Source organism: Cyprinus carpio, unplaced genomic scaffold (genome assembly GCF_018340385.1).
Source record: "Cyprinus carpio isolate SPL01 unplaced genomic scaffold, ASM1834038v1 S000006730, whole genome shotgun sequence".
Lineage (NCBI taxonomy): Eukaryota > Metazoa > Chordata > Actinopteri > Cypriniformes > Cyprinidae > Cyprinus > Cyprinus carpio.
The window spans coordinates 171,253-180,988 of NW_024879333.1; the positions used below are offsets into that span (position 1 = coordinate 171,253).

Consider the following 9,736-nt stretch of genomic DNA (forward strand, 5'->3'; position numbering starts at 1 on the left):
ACTTTTAGTCATTTAGAAGACAAAGCAACTTACAAATGAGGACAACAGAAGCAATCAAAATCAACCAAAGAGTAATAATATGCAGGTGTTATAAATCTCAGTTAGCTTGACGCAGTACACAGGGCAGTTTTTTAAGAATATAATTAGAATAGAGAGTGTTAGAGTTAGAGGGTCAAATAGAGATGGAATGTTAATTATGGAATATAAAATATAACCGTTTCCCTGGTAACGGCAGAACACAAAGCAGCATAGCAGCGGACTTCATAGCCTTTAATAGTTTAATGTCACATTAAGCCATATTGCAATTTTGGTCTTTCCATCCACAAACTTAATACCTCTTGAAATTATAATTAAGAATTTCTTATTTCTTCTTTGACCCAACCAAATATAAGACTTTTAAAGGGCCCGGTGGAACCCTGTCCAGGAGGAGCGGTGAGACTGACCGAAGGGCGATCCTCCCAGACGGGCCTCCAGCGCCTGCGTCATGGTCAGGTAGCAGCGGTCGGTCAGCGGCGTCTGCACCAGCTTGTCCTGCACACACCAGGTACTCGAAGCCGTAGTTGAACTTGGCGTTGGCCATCTGAATGGAGAGCTGCTGGAGGACGTCGGTCTGCTTGGGGTCGAAGTAGAAGCGCATCTGGCTGAGCCACTCGAAGGACTTGGGGTTGTCGATCTTGTTCTTGATCAGAGTTCTGCTCACGTCTCTCTGGTGCACCAACTCCGTGATCTACAAATGAAAAACACACGAGTCACGAACACGTCTGCAGATCTCATGATTCAAGAGTGAATGTCTGCGTCTGTGTGTGTGCATCAGAAGGATTTAAGACCAAGTAACGTCAACACCATATGGTTTTTTTAATGTAAATGTGAAGGTGGGCTCAGAGAAACCTATTAATTCAAATGAAAAACATCTTTTCTGACCCCACTGCCAGATGTTTTTTGTTTTAAGCAGAAACTTAATTGTGTTCAATTTCTCAGAAAACAAGACTTCATGCCTTCAATTTTCACTTCAAGCAAATGTATCTTGATTTAAAGATGTTTAGATATTTATATTAGAAAACAACACAAAAATACTGAGGAAGATGCAGTCTGCAGTGATGCCATGACTTATGATTTGAAGACTTCCTGCTGATTAAAGACCCACAGAAAGCCTGGCATTGCTGTGTTTGTCCTCACCAGGTGCTCCAGCTTCCTCCTGCGCAGCGGCGGCTGCTCCATCAGAACCGTGTCGGCCAGCAGGTTGAGCGTCGCCTCCACGTTGGTCAGCACGGCCTGCAGCGGACCCATGTCGTCCCCTCCGTTGATGGTGGTCAGAGCGCTCTCCACGTTCTCAGACCAGTCGATCTGGGTGGACAGAACCACCAGCTGGGCCTGGACGCAGCAGAGACGGAGGTTAAGCACTCACGAACACGTGTACAGTGTACAGACACTGGGTCAGTCTGGGAGGACGGGTCACCTGGTATCGGTCGATCCAGTTGAGGTAGGTGCTCAGGTCGATGCCCGTGCCCTTGTTGAAGGCGCCCACCTCCGTGACGGACTCCGCCAGCAGCTTGGCCAGCGTCACCCGCATCTCACGCTCCACCAGCGTCAGCCACTCGTTGATCTTCGGGTGCTTGGTGAGGGACACCGGCGTCTTATAGAGCACCTGAAAACAAGAGTTTCCCACACCAAGACATCACTCATATTACTGATTTAACAGCACTGACGCTGTCAGACGAGATCGAAACCTGAACTGAATCGATCTGAATAATGACACTTCTGCAGAGCTGCTCTACAGCTGAAACTGAGTTTGCATCAGTGACTGTTAGTTTTTGGCCAAACAAACATCTAACAGAAGTTCGTGTCTCTCTGGGGACGAGCCGTACCTCCTCTCCCTCTCGGGACGAGATGCCCAGCACCTCCGTGTTGTCTTCGTTCAGCAGGATGCTCGAAAACTCCAGCGAACATTTTCTTGAAGTGTTTCTGCAGTTTGGCCACATTCTTACTGTTGCCGATGATCTCCAGCAGATCTTCATCACCAACAAAGTAGAACCTGCGGGAATCAGAAATGAGTGTTTAGACACCCGTGATGATACGAGTACAGAAATAAGGCCTGCAATTATTTTACCAACTAAACACCAGATTTTAAAACTCATTTTCATTATAATACTGCAAAAACTACAAATCTTCCAAATATCATTGGTTAACATCATGTGAAGGACTAACAAAGATCTAAACAAGACTAAAACACGCCCACTTCCTGGATTTCCCACACATTCCCATCGGCTCTCATGTTTAACGGACGCTGGATGGTTTATATCATAAAGCTGAAATGTCTGACCTGGGGAAAGACGAGCGCTCCCTCTCCAGATATTCCCCCAGGGCTTTCTGGATCTTTCCCAGCAGGTCAGCGAGTCTCTCCAGTGACCTCTGAACCCCCTGAATGTTCAGGACGTCCATGACCAGAGGAGACTTGGTCACCTTCTTCATCAGGGCCAGAAACTCTGTGCTGATGCTGTGAAATCAAACCAGTCACATGTTAAAGCCCCAAGCCTGCGTGTTCTTCAGCACACTGATGTAATGCAGTCAGCCGCTGACCTCTGGAAGCGCTGCGTCTCCACAGGAAGCAGGTGTTTGATGTCAGCACTTCCTGTGAAAATGCCTTCCAGGTAAACCCAGCGGCGCTGCACGTCGATCCAGACGTCAAACAGAGCCATGATGCGGTTGAGTTTGTCCTCCCAGCTCAGAGCGTCCTCCTCGAACACCTGCGAGAACAGACACACTGCTGGGACAACCACCACCGCTTCTCTCTAACACACGCTTTCTCTCGTTCTCGTCTGTACCTTGTAGTAGGGCGAGAGCTTCATGGCAGACACGCTGTTGATGTGCTCCTTGACTTTATTGAACAGATCGTCCCATCCACGAATCAGGCGGCACTTGTTCTGATAGTTGACGAGGTCGAGCTCGTACGAGTTCCAGACTTCACGAAATCTGCAGTGAAGAGGAAAGAGCGTTTGAACACACATCTTTAACACACACACACACACACACACACACGCACACACGTGATTCAGACCTGCTTGAGGAACTCCTCGAGAGCCATCTCTCCCTGCGCCACCAGCAGCACGTCCTTCACCACCATCTCGTTCTTCTGCAGGTCCACGTCCCAGATCTGACCCAGAGTCAGCTCGGACAGAACCCAGTTCACATGCAGACGCTTCATCAGCTGCTTCCAGTGCCGGTCCTTCAGCGCCTCCGACTTCAGCTCGATCACCAGCATGTTCACCTGAAGAGGACACAGGGAACGGTTTTAGCTGCTTCTCTGACTCTATCCCAGCATCCTCGGCGGGTAACGCAGGACCGGCTCACCTTCATGTACCCCTTGAGCAGTCTCTGCACGTACTCGTAGGAGGCGTACTGCCGCAGACGTGCGGGGAAGTTCTTCAGCTGGTTGAGGAGAGCGTCCAGACTCTGGCGCAGCTGCACAGAAGAAGAACACGGACTCAGTGAAAGCCAGGCTCAGGAGCGAGTCGCAGGAGACGGCAGGCGTGTCTCTCACCTTACGCGGCTGCACAGAGACCCACGGCTGCTCCTTCATCTGATCGATCTGCTCCCAGACCTTCGACAGCTCCGACCACACACCCTTCAGATCCTGCAGCTCCTCCAGAGCCACCTGACGCACAACACGGACACGACACGCGTTAACAAGAGCACGACGAGCAGAAGAGGTTCAACAAAGTGTGATCTCAGAATGATGTGTGAGAAAACTGAAAAATTCAATATTAAGCTATCTGAACCCAGCGTGTTTTCATGCACTGGACAGTTCTGAGCTCTGTTTTTCTTCCATATCACGTCTTCATATCACGACTAGTGGAAAGAAAACATCCAAAATACACATTTAACTGTTCATTTTATTGCAATTGATCTATTTGAGTCTGTAGATTTCAATCTCAATCCATTAGGGATGTAACGATGCACCGTGAGCTGGTTGAACATCGATACAAATATGTGCCGATTCAAATCAGCACATTGTGTCATATTAGAAATTTCAAGAAATCTTAAAGACTTAATGTACTGTGATTTATCAAATGGGGAAAGAATAATGATATCCAGCAGTCAGGTTTCATCGACAGCTCAAACATCTATAGAATCTTATGAACTCAGTGATTGTTAGTTGGTTTGTGTCTCTAACAAAAAAAAAAAAAAAAAAACCTCTTTAGAAGCGTCTGTGTTATGAACGAGATCTAAAGCGGTGTCACACCTGCACTCTCTCCTCGCTGCTGAATCCTCAGCAGACCCGTGTCCCGTCAGCTCCAGCGCCTCTTTGGCCTTCGCACACTTCTCTCTGTCGTCCTTCAGGCGGCCGAACTTGCCCTCGTAGATGGTGAGCGACTGCAGCGCCTCCTCTGGACGCAGACTGCCCTGCAGCGACAGCAAGCAGACAAACACTGAAAGAGAGCCGCAAAACATCAGCGGCTCAGATCTCTCTCAGACGTCTCCAGACACGTACTGCGACGGGTTTGGTCTTCTCCCAGTCCGACAGCAGGTCTGTGGTGCGGTTCTCCACGGCGCGCGGTCCTCCTGCACGATCTTCATCTGGAGGTTGGCCACCTGCTGCTGGATGGCCGTGTCTTTGCGCTTCATGATGTCGCTGAAGGCGCCCCACTCGCCCTCGATGTTATCGATGTACAGCCAGGAGGGAGGGAACTGGAAGCGCTGCTTCTCCAGCAGACGCTGGCCGTTGCGGAACAGCTGCAGAGGACCAGACACTTTAATAACAATTCCTGCAGAGAATCGTGTTTAAGACGTAGACTGTACTCACATCCACTTGCTTCTCAAAACTGTTTGATCTTGCGTTTGAGCGCCTGCACGTACGTGATGAAGGTCACAGCATCAGAGGTGCTCGCCGTATCCACCGAATGCTGCTCCAGCTCTTGACGAGACTGTGAGAGAGTCACAGAACAGTTCAGAACATTCACTTGAGCAAACAAACATGACCTGTCCCTTCAGCGAGAGCTCGGCGCAAACCTTGGAGATCTGTGAGTGGAAGTCCTGCATGTTGTTGCCCAACATCTGTCCAAACTTACTGAGCACCTCCTTGTGCCACGAGTCGTACTTCAGATTCACCTTGGACTGAACCTAAACGAGACGTTAACAGAGACACTTCAGCGTGATCAGTGGTGGAGACACACCTCATGACCGAACCGCGAGCGGCTCCCTCCTGACCTTGCCGTAGTCGATGATGGCCGGCCCGAACTCCTTCCTGGTCTCTGCGTTGTCAAACGTGCCTCGAGCTTTGCGGATCTGCACGAGCAGCGCCCCTGCCACTTGTTGAGGTCTTCTCCCAGACGGTTGTAGATGTTCTCGGGCTGCATGTCCCACAGACACTGGTACTGGAGCCACACCTGACGGAGCAAACACAGTCAGTCCCGCGTCTGAATACGGTTCACTCGCTCACTCTGAGAGAAGACGTTACCTTGACGTACTGCTCCACCTCGGAGACGATCTCCTTCACTGCGTTATAAGCTTCCTCCAGCGCAGACGGACCGTCAGGCATCCTGGTCAGAGCGTTCCTGTAGAACTTCTCCTCTTCTGATAGCTCATAGTGAACGCCGACCTGCGGGAAGAGCAAACGTTAAAGACAATAATTTAGTAAGATCGATGTTTTAAATATTTTTGAACATGCACGTTAAAAATGTGGAGAAAAATACATTACTGTAATATGAAACACCACCAGACGATGTTTTAATGAGCGAGTCATTCATTCAAACGGCTGATTCATTCAGAAACGAGTGACTACTGTCTTTATGAATGGGTTACTGAATCATTGACTCACTTGATTCGTTCAAAATTGTGGATAAACACCGCTGTGTTGCTCAGACACAAAACATTTCTGCTGTGGCTTTAACTGAAACTTCGTCAGCGAAAAAACAGTCAATATTATATTACAAATAGCAAACTTTGTGTCTGTTTAACTCACAATAAAGAACTTCCACGCCGACGAAACATGCAGATGATTTACATGGCCAATCGGTCGACGGATCAATCGGTCGAACCTATACCTGACTAACCAGTTTATGGTCACCAAAGGCTTTTTTTTTTTTTTTCACATAAATGTGATATTACACTACATTTTGTTCACAAGCCGTTATATCGACATCTTTCCGTGGTTGAAACACTGATTGTGTGATTACATTTGACAGGATACAGATTTCAGTAAGTCGTACTCTTTATTTTAATGTACCTTCAGATGTTTATTCATGTTTATTTTGTGCTGTAACTTGTATTAAAGCGGAGGAGATGACCAGATCACGCGAGCTTCAGGCGCTGCAGCGATCTCTCACTCCACATCAAACAGCAGCATTTATTACTTGAATTTAAATAAGATTATAAGACTTTGTTTCATATCAAAAGTAACAAAGCTCATTCTGATTTATTGGATGGGAGGCGCACAACAATGTTCCGTTCATTAACTGTAAACAGGCGAGACTAATCAATTCTTTAAGAATCAATATAATTTCGTAAAAATAAGAATCAATTACCATCAAGAAATCAGTGATTGTTTTTTTACCCAGCCCTTAGGCTCCAGGTTTGGAACAGCAGAATGATCATTTTTGGGTGTACTGTCCCTTTAAAGGAGCTGAAAACTGAAGACAAATTCAGAGCAAACACAAACACAGACCTGATATCTCTGACTCTGGATCCTGGGTAGAGACAGAATGACCATCTTCCAAGCAAAAACATCTCCTGGTAAAGCCTGTAGCGGCAGTCTGTCGATCGGCGGGTTCAGATAGATCACCTGGTTCGTGATCCTCAATTCATGGATGACATTCTGTTTGGACGAAGAAAAGAAAACGTTTCAGTGTGAAGTAACGAATCCTCAACGCAGACAGACTCAGAACTACAGCACGGCGTCTTGCCTTAATCTTGGGTTCTCCTCCGGGCTGTGACTGACTTGAGGAGCCTCAGTGTCCATGTCCACATCAGCCCTGTCCTCCATCTGTCCCCTGAGAACCTGCGTCCAGGCTTTGAGACCCGCTGCAGACGCACCCCGAGGATGCGCTCGATCTACGGAGGAAAACACGACCACATCTGATCAAACACCACTCTCCGGACACACGTGTCCCCTGCGCTCCTGTCCAGCTGGACTCACCTCGATGTCCAGTTTATTGACCCAGATGGGCAGGTTGGAGTACGAGTGCAGGTTCAGGTCGTCCACAGCCTTTCTGGATGCGGTTGAGGATCTCCGTGAACATCTTATGCTCGTACATGCAGGTTTTCCAGCGAGCGCACCTCCAGATCAATCTTCTCCTCGATCAGAAGAAGATCATCCACCTAAGAGAGAAACACACACAAACATTCACATCTCTCCTCAGCCGGACTGTAAACACCACACACCTACACCGAATCATGGACACACACAACCGAATCTATGTTTCTTAACCATTTCGACGGGCTGACACAGATTATTAGTTCCAATTAAGCTTTCATCAGCCGCTTCTGTCATTATCAGCCCCCGGCCACTGCAGGCTGATTTAAATAATGACAAAACACCGCAGGCGGGTGAATCAAATAAACAGAAAACTGTTTTTAAACAGGCCTTACTGAAAAAGTAGGTTTACACAAAAAGTATCCATATTAAAATATACTAAAATGCTTTCCTTTGCGTCATCAAACGGCGACTGGTCTATGATCACCAGCTGCAGTGAAAAGTGAGTATTAATTATCTTAAATAAGCTTAAATACTTGTAGGTCAGGCTCCACAATAAATCTTTAATCATGATCACAATTTCTGCTTCTCTCAGTTTATTAAGCATAAAAGTCTGCTGGTTATTTACCCCGAAATGTTTCATTTTAATTTGGCATTTGCACTGATAATGAGCCAGATTTCAGGAGTTTAAATCCCCATTCAGAGCTATTTTCATAAATTGCTGTATTTTACTTCATATCCCCAGTCTCTCTGCACTACAGAGACAGGATTGATGATATAAAAACATGTAAGTTAGAGATGAGCGAGCTCTACGCAGATATTCATCTAGTGTTTTCTTCCACGCAGTTATTTGTGCTGTTCGCTGTGACTAAATCTGCCACAGTGTGAGCTGACCTTCTCTTGATTTATGTTTGTCAAAGACCAAAAACTCTGAAGAAATGTAAAAAAAAAAAAACTGAGCATGACAATAATCATGATTAACTACTTCAATATTATCACGCAGCCCTAACTTCACTCGTTAAATCTGTCCATCCAAAGCTTGGTCAATTTCCTTTAGTAAGTAACAGGAAAACTCCCTGCTTTTGGATGACTATTGTTCAATATTAAGTAACAGGAAAGTAACATAGGACTGAAAAGTGAAAGTTTTATTTTTTTCCAAATTCTGTTTTTATTTTTCTGGATTCTATTTTTTTCCATTTTAATTTTCCTGGACTCCCTTTTAGTGGTTAAATTGAATTATTAATTGCATGTCTAATATTTTAACATATTAACATCAGTTTATTAAAAGTTTAACAAATATGACATGTTTAGGGCCCTATAAATGTTTTATTTTTTCACACCTCATGGTTTTTAACAAATTCCTCTTAAAAATGTCTAATAATTTTAATGCATAAAAACTTACAATACTTCTTACAATAGCCATATGAAATGTCTATGTGTATATTTACATTTTTTCTGGTTATCAAATAATGGTATGAAACCAATTTTTTGTTTTATATTAAATTTATTTTCTAGTTTTAAATTTCAAAAATGGAATAAATATGGTGTTATCCTTAAATTTAAATTTTACAAATTTTTCCACAGTAGTAGCAGTAGAGGAATATATTTCTGCCACAATGTTTTCAAGTTAAACCGAGCTTTTATTTTACCGGTTTGCCGTGCATACTTTTAAACTGCTGTGTGTATGTGATGAGACGCTAGTTTTACTCAAATGAAGTTAAGTGACCTCAGAGCAGTTCTGGAGATGTTGTTAGTGTATTTATGACCTCATTTAGTGACGCTGAAATCACCGCGAGCGGCACACACCTTTTCTTGGAAGTTGAAGACGGTTTCGGCCAGACGCTGGACGTACGGGTCGAGTTTGTAGGACTCCCAGACCAGAGAGATGCCCTCGGTGATGAGCGCCTGCACCTCCTCTTCAGGCCGGCCACTAGCAGCGAGATGGACATCCTCTCCTCCCCTTCTCGCAGGTGCGCTCGTAGGTGCGGACGCTCTCGATGAGCGCGATGGCGAAGGAGGGGTACAGCTGATTGGCCTGATGGGCTTTGTTGACGATGGCCAGCGGCACGCGGAAGCTCAGCCACTTCAGGTTGCGCACCTCTTTGGAGAGCGTGATGATCTCGGGCAGGGAAAGTTGACCTTGAGCTTGAGCACGGTTGCCGGTGTGTCCGAGCGGCTCCGCGGTGCGCGCGTGTTCTCGATGGTGAAGAGATGCGGCCGGACACGGCCCAGGTTGCGCTGCTGCACCTTCCTCGCCCAGTCGTCGAAGATCTCTCCTGCGTGTTGAGCTTGGCGCGGAAGCTGTCTCCGTCCTGCTTGAGCTTTCAGACCTCCTACGTGGTTATCCCAGCCCTTGCCGAGGGGACGTCTTCCAGCGCGCTTCATGTAGGCCGTCAGCACTGCCGGTCTATCTGCTTGGCCCCGATGATGGAGCCGGAGACGGGGGCAGGTCTCGCACGTGGCTCATCTTGCACGACTGGCTCTGAGGATGACTGCACCTTGAACTTGTCGTGCAGGGCCCCTCGATGTCGTCTTTGACGCGCTGGA

The 9,736-nt window shown here is 46.7% G+C and overlaps 1 pseudogene; it reads right to left on the reverse strand.

The window, feature by feature from the left end:
• The window catches only part of LOC109107412, a 51,866-nt pseudogene extending 42,185 nt beyond the window's left edge, over window positions 1–9,681 (reverse strand).
• Window positions 9,682–9,736: the final 55 nt, after the last annotated feature.